Source organism: Anomaloglossus baeobatrachus, chromosome 3 (genome assembly GCF_048569485.1).
Source record: "Anomaloglossus baeobatrachus isolate aAnoBae1 chromosome 3, aAnoBae1.hap1, whole genome shotgun sequence".
NCBI lineage: Eukaryota > Metazoa > Chordata > Amphibia > Anura > Aromobatidae > Anomaloglossus > Anomaloglossus baeobatrachus.
Genome location: NC_134355.1, coordinates 19,370,939 through 19,389,125, shown reverse-complemented (window position 1 = coordinate 19,389,125; position 18,187 = coordinate 19,370,939). Strand labels below are relative to the sequence as shown.

The 18,187-nt window shown below is 44.3% G+C and overlaps 1 protein-coding gene across 3 annotated transcripts in view; it reads right to left on the bottom strand.

The window, feature by feature from the left end:
* Positions 1 to 5,801, bottom strand: part of TOGARAM2 (TOG array regulator of axonemal microtubules 2) — a 93,042-nt gene extending 87,241 nt beyond the window's left edge. The window contains exons 1-2 of one of the 3 annotated variants that reach the window (XM_075337930.1): positions 5,604 to 5,801; positions 4,145 to 4,209 (exon numbers count right to left, since the gene is read on the bottom strand). The gene's annotated coding sequence lies outside the window, so the exon portion shown is untranslated. The remainder of the gene's footprint in view (positions 1 to 4,144; positions 4,210 to 5,603) is intronic. The other 2 variants (XM_075337929.1, XM_075337932.1) reach the window with 2 other exon arrangements.
* Positions 5,802 to 18,187: the final 12,386 nt, after the last annotated feature.

Genomic DNA, 18,187 nt, shown 5'->3' with positions numbered 1-18,187 from the left:
TTATATTCTTGTACATAGGGGCAGTATTATAGTAGTTATATTCTTGTACATAGGGGGCAGTATTATAGTAGTTATATTCTTGTATATAGGAGCAGTATTATAGTAGTTATATTCTTGTATATAGGGGCAGTATTATAGTAGTTATATTCTTGTACATAGGAGCACTATTATAGTAGTTATATTCTTGTACATAGGGGCAGTATTATAGTAGTTATGTTCTTGTATATAGGAGCAGTATTATAGTAGTTATATTCTTGTACATAGGGGCAGTATTATAGTAGTTATATTCTTGTACATAGGGAGCAGTATTATAGCAGTTATATTCTTGTACATAGGGAGCAGTATTATAGTAGTTATATTCTTGTACATAGGGGCAGTATTAAAGTAGTTATATTCTTGTACATAGGGGCAGTATTATAGTAATATTCTTGTACATAGGGAGCAGTATTATAGTAGTTATATTCTTGTACATAGGAGGCAGTATTATAGTAGTTATATTCTTGTACATAGGGGGCAGTATTATAGTAGTTATATTCTTGTACATAGGGGCAGTATTATAGTAGTTATATTCTTGTACATAGGAGGCAGTATTATAGTAGTTATATTCTTGTACATAGGGGGCAGTATTATAGTAGTTATATTCTTGTACATAGGGGCAGTATTATAGTAGTTATATTCTTGTACATAGGGGCAGTATTATAGTAGTTATATTCTTGTACATAGGGGGCAGTATTATAGTAGTTATATTCTTGTACATAGGAGGCAGTATTATAGTAGTTATATTCTTGTACATAGGGGGCAGTATTATAGTAGTTATATTCTTGTACATAGGGGCAGTATTATAGTAGCTATATTCTTGTACATAGGGGCAGTATTATAGTAGTTATATTCTTGTACATAGGGGCAGTATTGTAGCAGTTATATTCCTGTACATAGAGGGCAGTATTATAGTAGTAATATTCTTGTACATAGGGGCAGTATTATAGTAGTTATATTCTTGTACATAGGGGCAGTATTATAGTAGTTATATTCTTGTACATAGGGGCAGTATTATAGCAGTTATATTCCTGTACACAGGGGACCTCCTGACGAGCAGTAGTAATGATCTGTAGATGTCTTTGTATTTGCAGTGACATTCTTGCTCCGGGTCAGTTGCTGTTGGTGAATATGCTGTGATCGGGCTGTGCTGACCTGTCTCTATCTTTACGTCGCCCCTCACCAGGATTATCAGTGTTGGGGAGCGCTGATAATTACAATAGGAAAATGTCCCCCATTTCCTGAGACCCCGCAGTGTCCTGGGGCTGAGGGCAGCGATCATAGATCGCTCATACACGCTTGTTACCAGAACAGAAAAAACTCAAAGATATTTATGGTTTATTTGCAGGTAAATGCAATCTGTTGTTATCTGTTATCAGCCAGGTGATCTTATACAGTACTGTACTTCTCTAGTGGAGATTCAGATACTTTATACATCTACCTGTGGGGACATCTAGTGTTCAGGCGGTGATACTGCATCTCCTTATTATAATGACCAGGCTCTAGAAGAAGGGGAAGATGGAGGTTGTAACGTTGTCCATTCCAGAACTAGCAGACTCGGGGCTATCTGAGCACATCATAGCGGCCATACACAATATTGGATGTAGTAGTTTTTGATGTGGGGTGTACTAATTTTCCATCAACTACTTTGAGTAAAACTGAAGATTTTGTAATGAAAGTTCTATTGTTAATCTGTCTGTCATTTAATAGGTTAAAAAAAATACTGTAAAACTCATTTTGTTAAAATGTTTGGAAATTTTTCTTCAGTTTAGTGAGGTATTGATTAAAATCTTACTTTTCCAAAGGGGGTGTACTCACTTATGCTGAGCACCGTATATACAAGTGCATCGCAAAAAGTTACAATATCATCAAAAAGTTAATTTCAGTAATTCAATACAAAAAGGGAAACGCATATATTATAGAGTCATTACACACAGAGGGATCTATTCCTATATATTATATAGAGTCATTACACACAGAGGGATCTATTCCTATATATTATATAGAGTCATTACACACAGAGGGATCTATTCCTATATATTATAGAGTCATTACACAAAGAGGGATCTATTCCTATATATTATATAGAGTCATTACACACAGAGGGATCTATTCCTATATATTATATAGAGTCATTACACACAGAGGGATCTATTCCTATATATTATAGAGTCATTACACAAAGAGGGATCTATTCCTATATATTATATAGAGTCATTACACACAGAGGGATCTATTCCTATATATTATATAGAGTCATTACACACAGAGGGATCTATTCCTATATATTATATAGAGTTATTACACACAGAGGGATCTATTCCTATATATTATATAGAGTCATTACACACACACAGAGGGATCTATTCCTATATATTATATAGAGTCATTACACACACAGAGGGATCTATTCCTATATATTATATAGAGTCATTACACACACCAAGGGATCTATTCCTATATATTATATAGTCATTACACACAGAGGGATCTATTCCTATATATTATATAGAGTCATTACACACAGAGGGATCTATTCCTATATATTATATAGAGTCATTACACACAGAGGGATCTATTTCAAGTGTTTATTTCTGTTCATGTTGATGACTATGGCTTACAGCCAATGAAAACCCAAGTCATTATCTCAAGAAAATTAGAATAATTAACACAAAACACCTGCAAAGGCTTCTTAAGGGTATAAAATGGTCCCTTAGTCTGGTTCAGTAGGCTACACAATCATGGGGAAGACTGATGACAGATGTCCAGAAGGCAGTCATTGTACATATTCCACAAGGAGGGTAAGCCACAAAAGGTCATTGCCAAAAAAGCTGGCTGTTCAGAGAGTGCTGTATCCAAGTATATTAATGGAACGTTGAGTGGAAGGTAAAAGTGTGGTAGAAAAAGGTGCAGAAGCAACTGGCATAGCTGCAGCCTTGACAGGATTGGTAAGAAAAGGCCATTCAAAAATTTGGGGAAGATTCACAAGGTGTGAACGCGGCTGGAGTCAGTGTTTCAAGAGCCACCACACACAGACGTATCCAGGACATGGGCTACTAGTGTCGCATTCCTTGTGTCACTACTCATGACCAATAGACAACGCCAGAAGCGACTTACCTGGGCCAAGGAGAAGAAGATCTGGACTGTTCTCAGTGTCCAAGGTGTTGTTTCAGATGAAAGTAAATTCTGCATTTCATTTGGAGATCGCGGTCCCAGAGTCTGGAGGAAGAGTGGAGAGGCCACAATCCAAGCGGCCAGGAAATTGTACAGCTCTTCATGCTTCCCTCTGCTGACAAGCTTTCTGGAGATGGAAATGTCATTTTCCAGCAGGACGTGGCCCCTGTCCACACTGCCAAAAGTACCAATACCTGGTTTACTAACCACAGTATCACTGGGCTTGATTGGCCAGAAAACTCTCCTGACCTAAACCCCATAGAGAATATAGGAATAGATCCCTCTGTGTGTAATGACTCTATATAATATATAGGAATAGATCCCTCTGTGTGTATTGACTCTATATAATATATAGGAATAGATCCCTCTGTGTGTAATGACTCTATATAATATATAGGAATAGATCCCTCTGTGTGTGTAATGACTCTATATAATATATAGGAATAGATCCCTCTGTGTATATTGACTATATAATATGTAGGAATAGAGCCCTCTGTGTGTAATGACTCTATATAATATATAGGGATAGATCCATCTTTGTGTAGTGACTCTATATAATATATAGAAATAGATCCCTCTGTGTGTACTGACTCTATATAATACATAGGAATAGATCCCTCTGTGTGTAATGACTCTATATAATATATAGGAATAGATCCATCTGTGTGTAATGACTCTATATAATATATAGTAATAGATCCTTCTGTGTGTAATGACTCTATATAATATATAGGAATAGATCCCTCTGTGTGTAATGACTCTATATAATATATAGTAATAGATCCCTCTGTGTGTAACGACTCTATATAATATATAGGAATAGATCCCTCTGTGTGTAATGACACAATATATATAGGAATAGAATATATAAATGAATAAATATTATTATTATTATATTATGCCCAGGTAATAGCAGTATAGCGGTGTAACATACGTGCACATATCAGGTAACCGACTTCACATCACTGAACTAGTCATTCCCAGAAGACAAATAATGGCCTGAAACAGAATGGAAGGGTCATACAGGGGCAGACACTTCATGATCGATGTCTTGTCAAACACAATTAACACCTAGTAGTGGAACAAAGGTGCAAATATCAACATCCGTCACCAGAAGAATCCAGCAGATCACCAGAGGTGTAGAATAGAGGTAACTGATGAACCCAGGAAAGTGTAGACTTCTCAATATTACATTTATTCTATTCTTATACATAAGGGAAGTATTATAGTAGTTATATTCTTGTACATAGGGAGCAGTATTATAGTAGTTATATTCCTGTACATAGGGGGCAGTATTATAGTAGTTATATTCTTGTACATAGGAGCAGTATTATAGTAGTTATATTCTTGTATATAGGGGGCAGTATTATAGTAGTTATATTCTTGTATATAGGGGGCAGTATTATAGTAGTTATATTCTTGTACATAGGAGCAGTATTATAGTAGTTATATTCTTGTACATAGGGGCAGTATTATAGTAGTTATATTCTTGTACATAGGGGACAGTATTATAGTAGTTATATTCTTGTACATAGGGGCAGTATTATAGTAGTTATATTCTTGTACATAGGGGACAGTATTATAGTAGTTATATTCTTGTACATAGGGGGCAGTATTATAGTAGTTATATTCTTGTACATAGGGGACAGTATTATAGTAGTTATATTCTTGATATTCTTGTACATAGGGGGCAGTATTATAGTAGTTATATTCTTGTACATAGGGGGCAGTATTATAGTAGTTATATTCTTGTACATAGGGGCAGTATTATAGTAGTTATATTCTTGTACATAGGGGCAGTATTATAGTAGATATATTCTTGTACATAGGGGCAGTATTATAGTAGTTATATTCTTGTACATAGGGGACAGTATTATAGTAGATATATTCTTGTACATAGGGGCAGTATTATAGTAGTTATATTCTTGTACATAGAGGCAGTATTATAATAGATATATTCTTGTACATAGGAGCAGTGTTATAGTAGTTATATTCTTGTACATAGGGGACAGTATTATAGTAGTTATATTCTTGTACATAGGGGGCAGTATTATAGTAGTTATATTCTTGTACATAGGGGCAGTATTATAGTAGATATATTCTTGTACATAGGGGGCAGTATTATAGTAGTTATATTCTTGTACATAGGGGGCAGTATTATAGTAGTTATATTCTTGTACATAGGGAGCAGTATTATAGTAGATTTATTCTTGTACATAGGGGCAGTATTATAGTAGTTATATTCTTGTACATAGGGGGCAGTATTATAGTAGTTATATTCTTGTACATAGGGGCAGTATTATAGTAATTATGTTCTCTATAAAGTTCTTATCTCAGTCTAATATATGATCTTTCTTGTATAATCAGTATACATTCCCCCGTTTCGCACTGACCTGCGTCTCAGCATTGTCTGGGGTCCACTTGCAGCAGTTTGGGGTCCGGCGTCGCCCCTGGATCTGATCAGTTTCTCCACTTGACCACGTTCAGGCCCCGGTGCCGTCTATTCTCGGTCTGTTATAAACCCTGCATTATTGTCCCCATCAGTATCCGGGGGGGTCTGTTATTTTGTGGTTTTGCCCTGACAACTGTTCCCATGGCTGTAAATCATCTTAAATCATCTCACGACCCCCCTCGTCCATCAGGAGCACAGAGGGAAGAATGAGCTGAGTATTAACCAGTCACAACCCAGAATCCTTGGTATAAATGGCTGCCATGTAAATCCGTGGGGCCCCTCTGCTGGGGGCTTTGTTAGGAAAGCTGCTGGTGGATGGGATTGGTAATTATTATCCAGTATCCAGCCAGTAAAGAGTTAATAGTGTTTACATTCCAGTCAGGTAACAGAGCGACAGTGGAGACTTGAGGGGAACAATCCACAGGACAAAAAACGGGCGCAAAATCCACAAATATTCAGATTACCACATTTATTACACTGGGGAAACCATCAGCAGGTAGGCAAAGAATGGACATCACCTAGAGGTAAGATTTTGGTGTAATATAAAAGTTATTTGCAGGATAAATAAAGGCTTCTACAACTTCTGGAATGAGGGTCATTGAATGTGTTAATTTTTCTCGTTTTTTTTGGTATTTTTCACATTTTTATTTTGTGCCTAATTATTTTAACTTCATTACATTTGTGCCTTTTTTTTCTAGTTTTTGGTATTTTTTTTTTACTGTTTATGTACCTAATGAGTTTGGCTTTCAACCTTTTTTAAATTTTAAAATTATCCTCTGGATTTTTTTTTATTTTTTTTATCTTTATCATCGTGTGTAATTTTGATTTGTTTTCTAAATATTTTAAGCCAACTTATTAATTTTGTGCTTTGCAATTTTAATAATTAATAATAATTTTATTCATTTATATAGCTCTATTAATTCCACAGTGCTTTACATACATTGGCAATTTGATAGAAATGTTCTGCAGCCGTCTGTCGGATTATTTTCATTCCAGATAATTTGGTGCCAATTATTCATATGTGCAAATTTGTGTTGCAAAAATAATAAAATAAAATGTAAAAAAATAAAAGATTTCTAATTTTGCGCAAAATTTATGTAACACATGCGCCACATTGAAGAGTTTGCCATAAATAAATGTCAATTCTACAAACCAAAAAATGCAAATGATGAATTAAGCTCTGTTTTTTTCTTCAATATTTCTAAGATGTTTGCAGTCAGTGAATGAAAACTCAAAGCAAAAGTCCATTAGAAGCGTGTAGAGCGGTCAATCAAGAAGATCGTGGACCCCTCGCCCCAACCCGACTCATAAGATCAGGCCGGATTCACACATCACCTTTTTTTAATCGGACGTTTTTGTTCCCCAGAATGTTTCATCCATTTATGTTCCGTGTGTTGCGGCACAATGGTTGCATTAAAGAGCGATAGAACCGATGTATGAACTAGTGATGGATGAATAGTAACTATTAATGTTCTGACAAGGCTTACCGACTTCCAAGGACTATTCCAGTATTTGTCACGGCACCAAAAATGCTCTTTTTCCCCATTGACCTGCATTAGGTTCATTATTTGTGACTAAGGCTGTGTCCGCACGTTGCGTTTCAGCTGCTTTTTAGGTCCGTTTTGAGCTGCACCTTTTTCATGCCAAAAGGCATGCGTTTTGCTTTTCCATAATAGTCTATGGGAAATGGGGATTTCCTGACCGCACTTTGCGTTTTTAAACACTGCGTTTAATTTGCATAATTTGCGGCAAAAACCATGCGTTCAAAGAAGCAGCATGTCAATTATTTTTGCCATTTCTGCAGCGTTTTGCTAACATTGAAGTCAATGAGAAGTATCAAAAAGCAACAAACATCAAAATTCCTGCGTTTTTCCTGCTTTTTAGGTGCAGAAACACTGTTTTTTACTTCAAAAACGCATGCTTTTCAGACATTAAAATAATGGAATAATATGTCCCTTTACACACACATAGTCCGACAATTAAATTAATGAAAATTATGATTTTATTGCTATTTTAGCAATAAATATTATAAAACTGCTATAATTTCATGAAATATAACTATTTTCTTAAATAATTAAAAAAAATATAATGATTTGCTTTTTTTTCTCTTTTTTTCATTCTGTTTGACTGTTTAAACTTTATTTAGCAGTGTCTTGATGCTCAAAACGCATCTGTAAAAACGCAAGGGAAAAAGCAGGTAAAAAGCACTGAAAATGCATCAAAAACCCGGTAAATACGCATGCGTTTTTAGCGCTAATTTTAAGAAAAAGGCAACTTTGGCTAAATCAATTAAGGCAAAAACGTGCGTTTAGAACTGCAAGTAGGACGACGCAAAGTGTGGACATAGCCTAACTGTTTCTTTAACTCGGGATGTGGTAAAGATTTGGGATACCGTGAACAAAAACCAGACCTTGTCGTATGTACCAGGGCCCACGACACCATTATTCGACAATCCTGACTTAGTGTGGCCATCGACCCATGGTGTTAGGCTGGGTCAGGTTGTGTCGGCTTCCCAACCCTGTCCTACCATCTCTAACTTCCCGGACCCATCAGTACCTTGATTTGCGTACCTCCAATTACAGTCATTTGTGGCCGCCCTTCACATGAGGGGGCTGACAAGTGCCAAATTAACCCAATTTGACTCTGTTTTGCTCCAGGACACTACTCCTAAACACCCCATATCTCAGGTGAACTCCACTCTTAAGCGGGCTTTACACGAGACGATATATCGTGCGATATGTCGTTGGGGTCACGGTTTTCGAGACGCACATCCGGCATACCGCACGACGCGGTTTCGTGTGACACCTCCTAGCGACGCAGTATCGCCCACAAATCGTGAGTCGTGTACTCGTCGCTAGGTTTCATATAGTTGTTCAATTAAAATGGCGGCGGTTGTTCATCGTTTCTGTGGCATCACGTTGCGCCGTGTGACACCCCGGGAATGATGAACACAGCTTTACCTGCCTCCCGCAGCACCCGACGGCTTAATGGAAGGAAGGAGGTGGGCGGGATGTTTACATCCCGCTCATCTCCGCCCCTCCACTTCTATTGGCCGCCTGACGTCGCTGTGACGCCAAACGTCCCGCCCACTCCAGGAAGTGGACGTTCGTCGCCCACAGCGAGGTCGTCCGGAAGGAAAGTGCGTGTGATGGGGATTAAACGAGTTTGTGTGCCACGCGCAACTAATTGCCCGTGACGCAAAAATGACGGGGACGATCAATCGCACAATCTACCGTCTCGTGAAAAGCAGGCTTTACTCAACACCAGAATGATGATGAGCCTTAGTTTAAAAAAAAAAAAAAAAAGAATGGGAAAGGCAATACCAAGGGATCAGCGGGAGCCTTCTATTGTGCACAGACTCCCGATGGCGTGTAAAGCACAGGCACAGAACCATAAAATAATCACTACATGCTACAAATGCCCGGAGACTTTACACAAAATCTACCCTTCCATGTCGGAAGTGTGTTGGAGATGCGGCCCCCGGCAGTCTGCTACATATCTGGTGCGAGTGTCAGCCAATACAGCAAGTGTGGGCCAAGATTCTGGAGGTCTACGCCCAGGTCAGGGCTCACTCACACTTGCGCTATTTTGACGCAAATGGAATCCGTCAGTAATGTAGTACAGTTCATTTATTTACAGTGGAAGTGCGACATCGTGTGGACACAAGCGGTACTGCATGACACACACACGCGCGGCATAGTAACGCGCTTCCACTGTAAATAAATGAACTGTACTACATTACTGACGGATTCCATTTGCGTCAAAATAGCGCAAGTGTGAAACTAGCCTCACAGGATTGAAGGTGCACAACCCCCCAGTGATGCTCGTTATCTGTGAGCCCAGGCTCAGCTAAGACAATTAAGCAAGGTCTTTTAAACATTGCGTTACTGCAGCTCCCGCTATTATCCCCAGAAAGAAGGGAATTTTGTTTACTTACCGTAAATTCCTTTTCTTCTAGCTCTAATTGGGAGACCCAGACAATTGGGTGTATAGCTATGCTATGCCGGAGGCCGCACAAAGTACTACACTAAAAGTGTAAGGCCCCTCCCCTTCTGGCTATACACCCCCCGTGCTCCCACGGGCTCCTCAGTTTTGGTGCAAAAGCAAGAAGGAGGAAAAAATTATAACCTGGTTTAAGCAAATTCAATCCGAAGGAATATCGGAGAACTGAAACCATTCAACATGAACAACATGTGTATACAAAAAAACAGGGGCGGGTGCTGGGTCTCCCAATTAGAGCTAGAAGAAAAGGAATTTACGGTAAGTAAACAAAATTCCCTTCTTCTTTGTCGCTCTATTGGGAGACCCAGACAATTGGGATGTCCAAAAGCAATCCCTGGGTGGGTAAAATAATACCTCGTGATAGGGCCATAAAAACGGCCCTTTCCTACAGGTGAGCAATCGCCGCCTGAAGGACTTGTCTACCTAGGCCGGCGTCCGCCGAAGCATAGGTATGCACCTGATAATGCTTGGTAAAAGTGTGCAGACTCGACCAGGTAGCCGCCTGGCACACTTGCTGAGCCGTAGCCTGGTGCCGTAATGCCCAGGACGCACCCACGGCTCTGGTAGAATGGGCCTTCAGCCCTGATGGAACCGGAAGCCCCGCAGAACGGTAGCCTTCAAGAATTGGTTCCTTGATCCACCGAGCCAGGGTGGATTTGGAAGCCTGCAACCCTTTACGCTGGCCGGCGACAAGGACAAAGAGTGCATCCGAGCGGCGCAGAGGTGCCGTGCGGGAAATGTAGATTCTGAGTGCTCTCACCAGATCCAACAAATGCAAATCCTTTTCACATTGATGAACTGGACGAGGACACAAAGAAGGTAAGGAGATATCCTGATTGAGATGAAAGGGGGATACCACCTTAGGGAGAAACTCCGGAATCGGGCGCAGAACCACCTTGTCCTGGTGAAACACCAGGAAGGGAGATTTGCATGACAGCGCTGCTAGCTCGGACACTCTCCGAAGAGACGTGACCGCTACTAGAAAGGCCACTTTCTGTGAAAGGCGAGACAGGGAAACATCCCTCAAAGGCTCGAAAGGCGGCTTCTGGAGAGCAATTAGAACCCTGTTCAGATCCCAGGGCTCTAACGGCCGCTTGTAAGGAGGGACGATATGACAAACCCCTTGCAGGAACGTGCGTACCTGAGGAAGTCGTGCTAGGCGCTTCTGAAAAAATACAGATAGCGCAGAGACTTGTCCCTTAAGGGAGCCGAGCGACAGACCTTTTTCCAACCCGGATTGCAGGAAGGAAAGAAAGGTAGGCAAAGCAAATGGCCAGGGAGAAACTTCCTGAGCAGAGCACCAAGTTAAGAATATCTTCCACGTCCTGTGGTAGATCTTGGCAGAGGATAGTTTCCTAGCCTGTCTCATGGTGGCAATGACCTCTTGAGATAGTCCTGAAGACGCTAGGATCCAGGACTCAATGGCCACACAGTCAGGCTCAGGGCCGCAGAATTCTGATGGAAAAACGGCCCTTGAGACAGCAAGTCTGGCCGGTCTGGTATTGCCCACGGTTGTCCTACCGTGAGATGCCACAGATCCGGGTACCACGACCTCCTTGGCCAGTCTGGAGCGACGAGGAGGGCGCGGCGGCAGTCGGACCTGATCTTGCGTAGCACTCTGGGCAACAGCGCCAGAGGTGGGAACACATAAGGCAGCCGGAACTGCGACCAATCTTGAACTAAGGCGTCCGCCGCCAGAGCTCGGTGATCGTGAGACCGTGCCATAAAAGCTGGGACCTTGTTGTTGTGCCGAGACGCCATTAGGTCGACGTCCGGCCTCCCCCAGCGGCGACAGATCTCCTGAAACACGTCCGGGTGAAGAGACCATTCCCCTGCGTCCATACCCTGGCGACTGAGGAAGTCTGCTTCCCAGTTTTCTACGCCCGGGATGTGAACTGCGGATATGGTGGATGCCGTGTCTTCCACCCACGTCAGAATCCGCCGGACTTCCTGGAAGGCTTGCCGACTGCGTGTCCCTCCTTGGTGGTTGATGTATGCCACCGCTGTGGAGTTGTCCGACTGAATTCGGATCTGCTTGCCTTCTAGCCACTGCTGGAAGGCTTGTAGGGCAAGATACACTGCTCTGATTTCCAGAACATTGATCTGAAGTGTGGACTCTTGTTGAGTCCACGTACCTTGAGCCCTGTGGTGGAGAAAAACTGCTCCCCACCCTGATAGACTCGCGTCCGTTGTGACCACCGCCCAGGATGGGGGTAGGAAAGACCTTCCTATTGACAATGAGGTGGGAAGAAGCCACCACTGAAGAGAATCCTTGGCCGCCTGAGAAAGGGAGACGTTCCTGTCCAGGGACGTCGACTTCCCGTCCCATTGGCGGAGAATGTCCCATTGTAATGGACGCAGATGAAACTGCGCGAAAGGGACTGCCTCTATTGCTGCTACCATCTTCCCCAGGAAGTGCATGAGGCGTCTCAAGGGATGCGACTGGCCCTGAAGGAGAGATTGCACCCCTGTCTGTAGTGAACGCTGTTTGTCCAGCGGAAGCATCACTATCGCTGATAGAGTATGAAACTCCATGCCAAGGTATGTTATCGATTGGGTTGGGGTCAGATTTGACTTTGAAAAGTTGATGATCCACCCGAAACTCTGGAGAGTCTCCAGCGCAACGTTCAGGCTGTGTTGGCATGCCTCTTGAGAGGGTGCCTTGACAAGTAGATCGTCCAAGTAAGGGATCACAGAGTGACCCTGAGAGTGCAGGACTGCTACTACTGCTGCCATGACCTTGGTGAAGACCCTTGGGGCTGTCGCCAGACTGAAAGGCAGGGCTACGAACTGAAGGTGTTCGTCTCTTAAAACGAAGCGTAGAAAACGCTGGTGGTCTGGAGCAATCGGCACGTGGAGATAAGCATCTTTGATGTCTATTGATGCTAGGAAATCTCCTTGAGTCATTGAGGCGATGACGGAGCGGAGGGATTCCATCCGGAACCGCCTGGTTTTCACATGCTTGTTGAGCAGTTTTAGGTCCAGAACAGGACGGAAAGACCCGTCCTTTTTTGGCACCACAAACAAATTGGAGTAAAAACCGTGACCTTGCTCCTGAAGAGGAACAGGGATCACCACTCCTTCTGCCTTTAAAGAGCACACCGCCTGCAGAAGAGCATTGGCTCGGCCGGGAGGCGGAGAAGTTCTGAAGAATCGAGTTGGAGGACGAGAACTGAACTCTATCCTGTACCCGTGAGACAGAATGTCTCTCACCCAACGGTCCTTGACATGTGGCAGCCAAATGTCGCCAAAGCGGGAGAGCCTGCCACCGACCGAGGATGCGGAGAGAGGAGGCCGAAAGTCATGAGGAAGCCGCTTTGGTAGCGGTTCCTCCGGCTGCTTTCTTTGGGCGTGACTGTGCCCGCCAAGAATCTGAGCTCCTCTGATCCTTTTGAGTCCTTTTAGACGAGGAGAATTGGGACCTGCCCGAGCCTCGAAAGGACCGAAACCTCGACTGTCCCTTCCTCTGTTGGGGTTTATTTGGTCTGGGCTGAGGTAAGGATGAATCCTTACCCTTGGACTGTTTAATGATTTCATCCAATCTCTCACCAAACAGTCTGTCACCAGAAAATGGCAAACTGGTTAAGCACTTCTTGGAAGCAGAATCTGCCTTCCATTCCCTTAACCACAATGCTCTGCGTAAAACCACGGAGTTGGCGGACGCCACTGCCGTACGGCTTGTAGAGTCCAGGACAGCATTAATAGCGTAAGACGCAAATGCAGACATTTGAGAGGTTAAGGACGCTACTTGCGGAACAGATGTACGTGTGACAGTGTCAATCTGCGCCAAACCAGCTGAAATAGCTTGGAGTGCCCATACGGCTGCGAATGCTGGAGCAAACGACGCGCCGATAGCTTCATAGATGGATTTCAACCAGAGCTCCATCTGTCTGTCAGTGGCATCTTTAAGTGAAGCCCCATCTTCCACTGCAACTATGGATCTAGCCGCAAGCCTGGAGATAGGGGGATCCACCTTTGGACACTGGGTCCAGCCTTTGACCACGTCAGGGGGAAAGGGATAACGTGTATCCTTAAGACGTTTGGAGAAACGCTTATCTGGATAAGCGTGGTGTTTCTGGACTGACTCTCTAAAGTCAGAGTGGTCCAGAAAAGTACTCAATTTACGCTTAGGATACCTGAAATGGAATTTCTCCTGCTGTGAAGCTGACTCCTCCACTGGAGGAGCTGTGGGAGAAATATCCAACATTTTATTGATGGACGCTATGAGATCATTCACCATTGCGTCCCCATCAGGAGTATCCAGATTGAGAGCAGTCTCAGGATCAGAATCCTGATCAGCAACCTCTGTCTCATCAAACAGAGAGCCTTCCTGCTGGGACCCTGACCAGTGTGATGAAGTCGAGGGTCGCTCATAGCGAGCTCGCTTAGGTTGTCTGGGACTGTCGTCCGTGTCAGAGCCTTCACCCCGGGATGCATGGGACCCCCCCGGAGCACGGATGTGTTCCAAAAGAGGGGAACCAGGGAGCATTGAATCAACAGTGCCCATGGTCTGAGTTACCGGTCTGGACTGCAAAGTCTCAAGGATTTTAGACATAGTCACCGACAGTTTATCAGCAAAAACTGCAAACTCCGTCCCTGCCACCTGGACAGTGCTCACAGGTGGTTCTCCTTGGGCCACCTCTAGCAGAGGCCCCGGCCGAGCAAGTGCCACAGGGGCCGAGCACTGCACACAATGGGGGTCAGTGGCACCTGCCGGTAGAACAGCCTTACATGCGGTACAAGTAGCATAGAAAGCCTGTGTCTTGGCCCCTTTGCTTTTTGCGGACGACATGCTGTTGTCTAGCAATCTAGGAGGGTATATAGCCAAGAATAGCGACCGTACAATGCAATGTATAGCATACAAGCATAAAGTACAAATGAACACTGCGGCACTAGTGGGGTGAGCCCTCGAGGGCTGCTTACCGCCCGCTGAAAAGCGGGTGTGTGACCGCCAGAATCCCGTGCCTGGGTCTCCCAGAGCTCGTGTCCCTTCTCTACTCAGACTGCAAACAGGAATGGCTGCCGGCGTCCTGTGAAGAGGGGCGGGCCGTGGGCGTGCCCCAGACAAAGTGCGGGAAACTAGCGTCCCACTGTGCCTAGTGAGGGGGGTTGGAGTATGCTAAGCAGACTCCAGCTCTCGGCGCTGACGTTCTGACCAGCGTCCCGCCCTTCCCCTGACTGGCAGGCCTGGGGGCGGGAACGAAACGGAACTAGGCCGCAAAAGCCGGGGACTCGATTTATAAGCGCGGCCGTCGTATAAGCACGGCCAGCGCGGAAGTCCCCGGCGCACCACAAGTCCCAGCCGCACCGCAGTGTAAAAAACCGCCAGCAGCGGCCGGCGCGGCAGTTCCTAATACAGAAACTCACTCAGCAAAGCTGCAGTGAGTAAAGCACCAGCGCTCCGCGCTGCTGTCCCCGGCGCACTAACACACCCAGCAATGCTGGTGTGTGTGCGCGATCTGTACGGGGACCCAGAGTACCTTAATGTAGCAGGGCCCTGTCCCTGACGATACTCATCTCCACGTCCAGCAGATTCCCAGGGGCTGTGGACGGAGCACGGTCTCCTGTGCTTGGAGACCGATAGGATCCCACTTCACCCAGAGCCCTAAGGGGATGGGGAAGGAAAACAGCATGTCGGCTCCAGCCTCCGTACCCGCAATGGGTACCTCAACCTTAACAAACACCACCAACAAAAGTGGGGTGAGAAGGGAGCATGCTGGGGGCCCTAGTATGGCCCTCTTGTCTTCCAACCGACAAAGTCAGCAGCTGCTGCTGACTAAACAGTGGAGCTATGCGTGGATGTCTGACCTCCTTCGCACAAAGCATGAAAACTGAGCAGCCCGTGATCCCACGGGGGGGTGTATAGGCTGAAGGGGAGGGGCCTTACACTTTTAAGTGTAATACTTTGTGTGGCCTCCGGAGGCAGTAGCTATACACCCCAATTGTCTGGGTCTCCCAATAGAGCGACAAAGAAATGGAGATCATCTGTTGCCCCACTCTGAAGGATTGGGGGACAGAAATGGACGCCTTGAGTTGAATGGAGCGGCTCACTCCCTACAATCAATTGTACATGGATTATGTTCCGAGATTCACCTGATCTCCAGATCTAGATTTACCTATCACAAAGAGGTTGGTCACCTTAGAATGGTCTAAATGACATAATACGAGGTATATAAGCTCTCCTATCCCCCCATCCCCCACCCCCTTACTCAGTCATTGTCTGTATGTTCCCCTGTCGTTGTCGTCTTTCTCTTTGTCTCTTTTCTTTCTCTGACTTTCTTTCCATTTTTCTCTTAATCTTGTTTTCCTTTTTTTTTTCTCTCTATGATATAATAATTTTATTCATTTATATAGCGCTATTAATTCCACAGCGCTTTACATACATTGGCAACACTGTCCCCATTGGGGCTCACAATCTAGAGTCCCTATCTGTATGTCTTTCGAGTGTGGAAGGAAACCGGAGACCCCGGAGGAAACCCACGCAAACACGGGGAGAACATACAAACTCCTTGCAAATGGTGTCCTTGGTGGGAATTGAACCCAGGACCTCAGCACTGCAAGACTGCAGTGCCAACCACCGAGCCCCCACAAGACTGCAGCGCTAACCACCGAGCCCCCACAAGACTGCAGCGCTAACCACCGAGCCCCCACAAGACTGCAGCGCTAACCACCGAGCCCCCACAAGACTGCAGCGCTAACCACCGAGCCCCCACAAGACTGCAGCGCTAACCACCGAGCCCCCACAAGACTGCAGCGCTAACCACCGTGCCCCCACAAGACTGCAGCGCTAACCACCGAGCCCCCACAAGACTGCAGCGCTAACCACCGAGCCCCCACAAGACTGCAGCGCTAACCACCGAGCCCCCACAAGACTGCAGCGCTAACCACCGAGCCCCCACAAGACTGCAGCGCTAACCACCGTGCCCCCACAAGACTGCAGCGCTAACCACCGAGCCCCCACAAGACTGCAGCGCTAACCACCGAGCCCTCACAAGACTGCAGTGCTAACCACTGAGCCACCGGGCCGTCCCTGATCTTGATGTAAGGACGCTTATGGGTTTATTAATATAACACATAGATTCTGTTTTACACGTGTTGTACTTGATGGATTATCACATGCTCAATATCCTTTTGGGTATGATAATATGCAATGCGACTATTTACAATTGTTCTTTGATACATGTGTTGATTCACATTCTGATGTAACTTGCATTTCAATTTTCAATAAAATTTGTTAAAGAAAAAAAAAAAAAAGTGTTCCCTCAACCCCAGTGCTAATGCTCTACCGAGCCACAAGTGCTCACCAACTCTGTACATAGACAGCCCCTTTAAAGAGAAATGCAGTTACTTGATTGATAGCAGCTACAGAATATCTAATAGGGTCGGTTTTTGCTGTTAATTCCCGCTCCTGTCTGCCTGTCCTTCCTTCCCCTCTAATAACAGACAGGGGGAGGAAGGACAGGCAGCAGACAGGGGCAGGAATAACTAGCAAAAGCCGACCCACCTATTAGATATTCTGTAGCTGCTATCAATCAAATAACAGTGAATTTCACAAACTTTACTTGCCTGTATTTCAGAAACTATACATCCGATCTCATAACTAAAGCTATGTATAGAATCAGCATGATAGTGCCAGTATAGCACTGGCTTTAGTTTATATAGGAAAATCCTGGTGGTTGGTGCGATCTAAGGGTTTGTGTGAGAGCAGAAGCTTTAGGCCATGTGTGCACTAGAAAAAAAGAAAAAAAAAACGCACCAAAACCGCAACGAAATCCACGTGCGGTTTTACTGCGGATTTTCCGCAGGCTGGTCCCGAAGTTTACCATTATGTATGGCAAAAACCACAGGTACCTGCGGAAGAGAAGTGACACGCTCATTAATTCCACGTGTAAACCCGCAGGTAAATTAAAAAAAAAAAAAGTATGCGCAGATAGCCTTGAGGCCATGAGATGCTGGAGGTCAGTATATGGGGACCTCTGCTTGCTTTCATTAAAGGGATCCCTTTAATGTTGTTTGATATTAAACCACCCCAATGTGTTTTACATGATGCAAATGTCCATCAACAATATGGTTTTAAAAAAGAAAAAAAAAATCCATGTATTTATCTTAAAAAAAAAAAAAAAATTACACTACATGCCTAGGTGAATGCAGTAAATGCCATACGTTTCACTCATAGGGACACAGATTTTGCTCAGGCAGGATTTTTTTTTTCTTCTCAGTCATGCCCCTGGTATTGTAATTGATTACACCACAGGTCCTACAGGATCGCTTCTCCGCTAAGCTCCGCCCATTGTGATCACGTGATCATGACTTCATCACAGGTCCTTCATCACTTTAATGCTGAGCCCCAGAGCTCAACATTGGAGAAGTGGTGAAGGACCTGTGCTGATGTCACGATCATGTGACCATAATAGGTGGAGCTTAGCGGAGAAGCGATAGTGTAGGACCTGTGGTAATCAGCAGAAGAGAAGTGGTTCTGCAGGACCTGTGCTGATGTCACCATAATGGGTGGAGCTCAGCAGA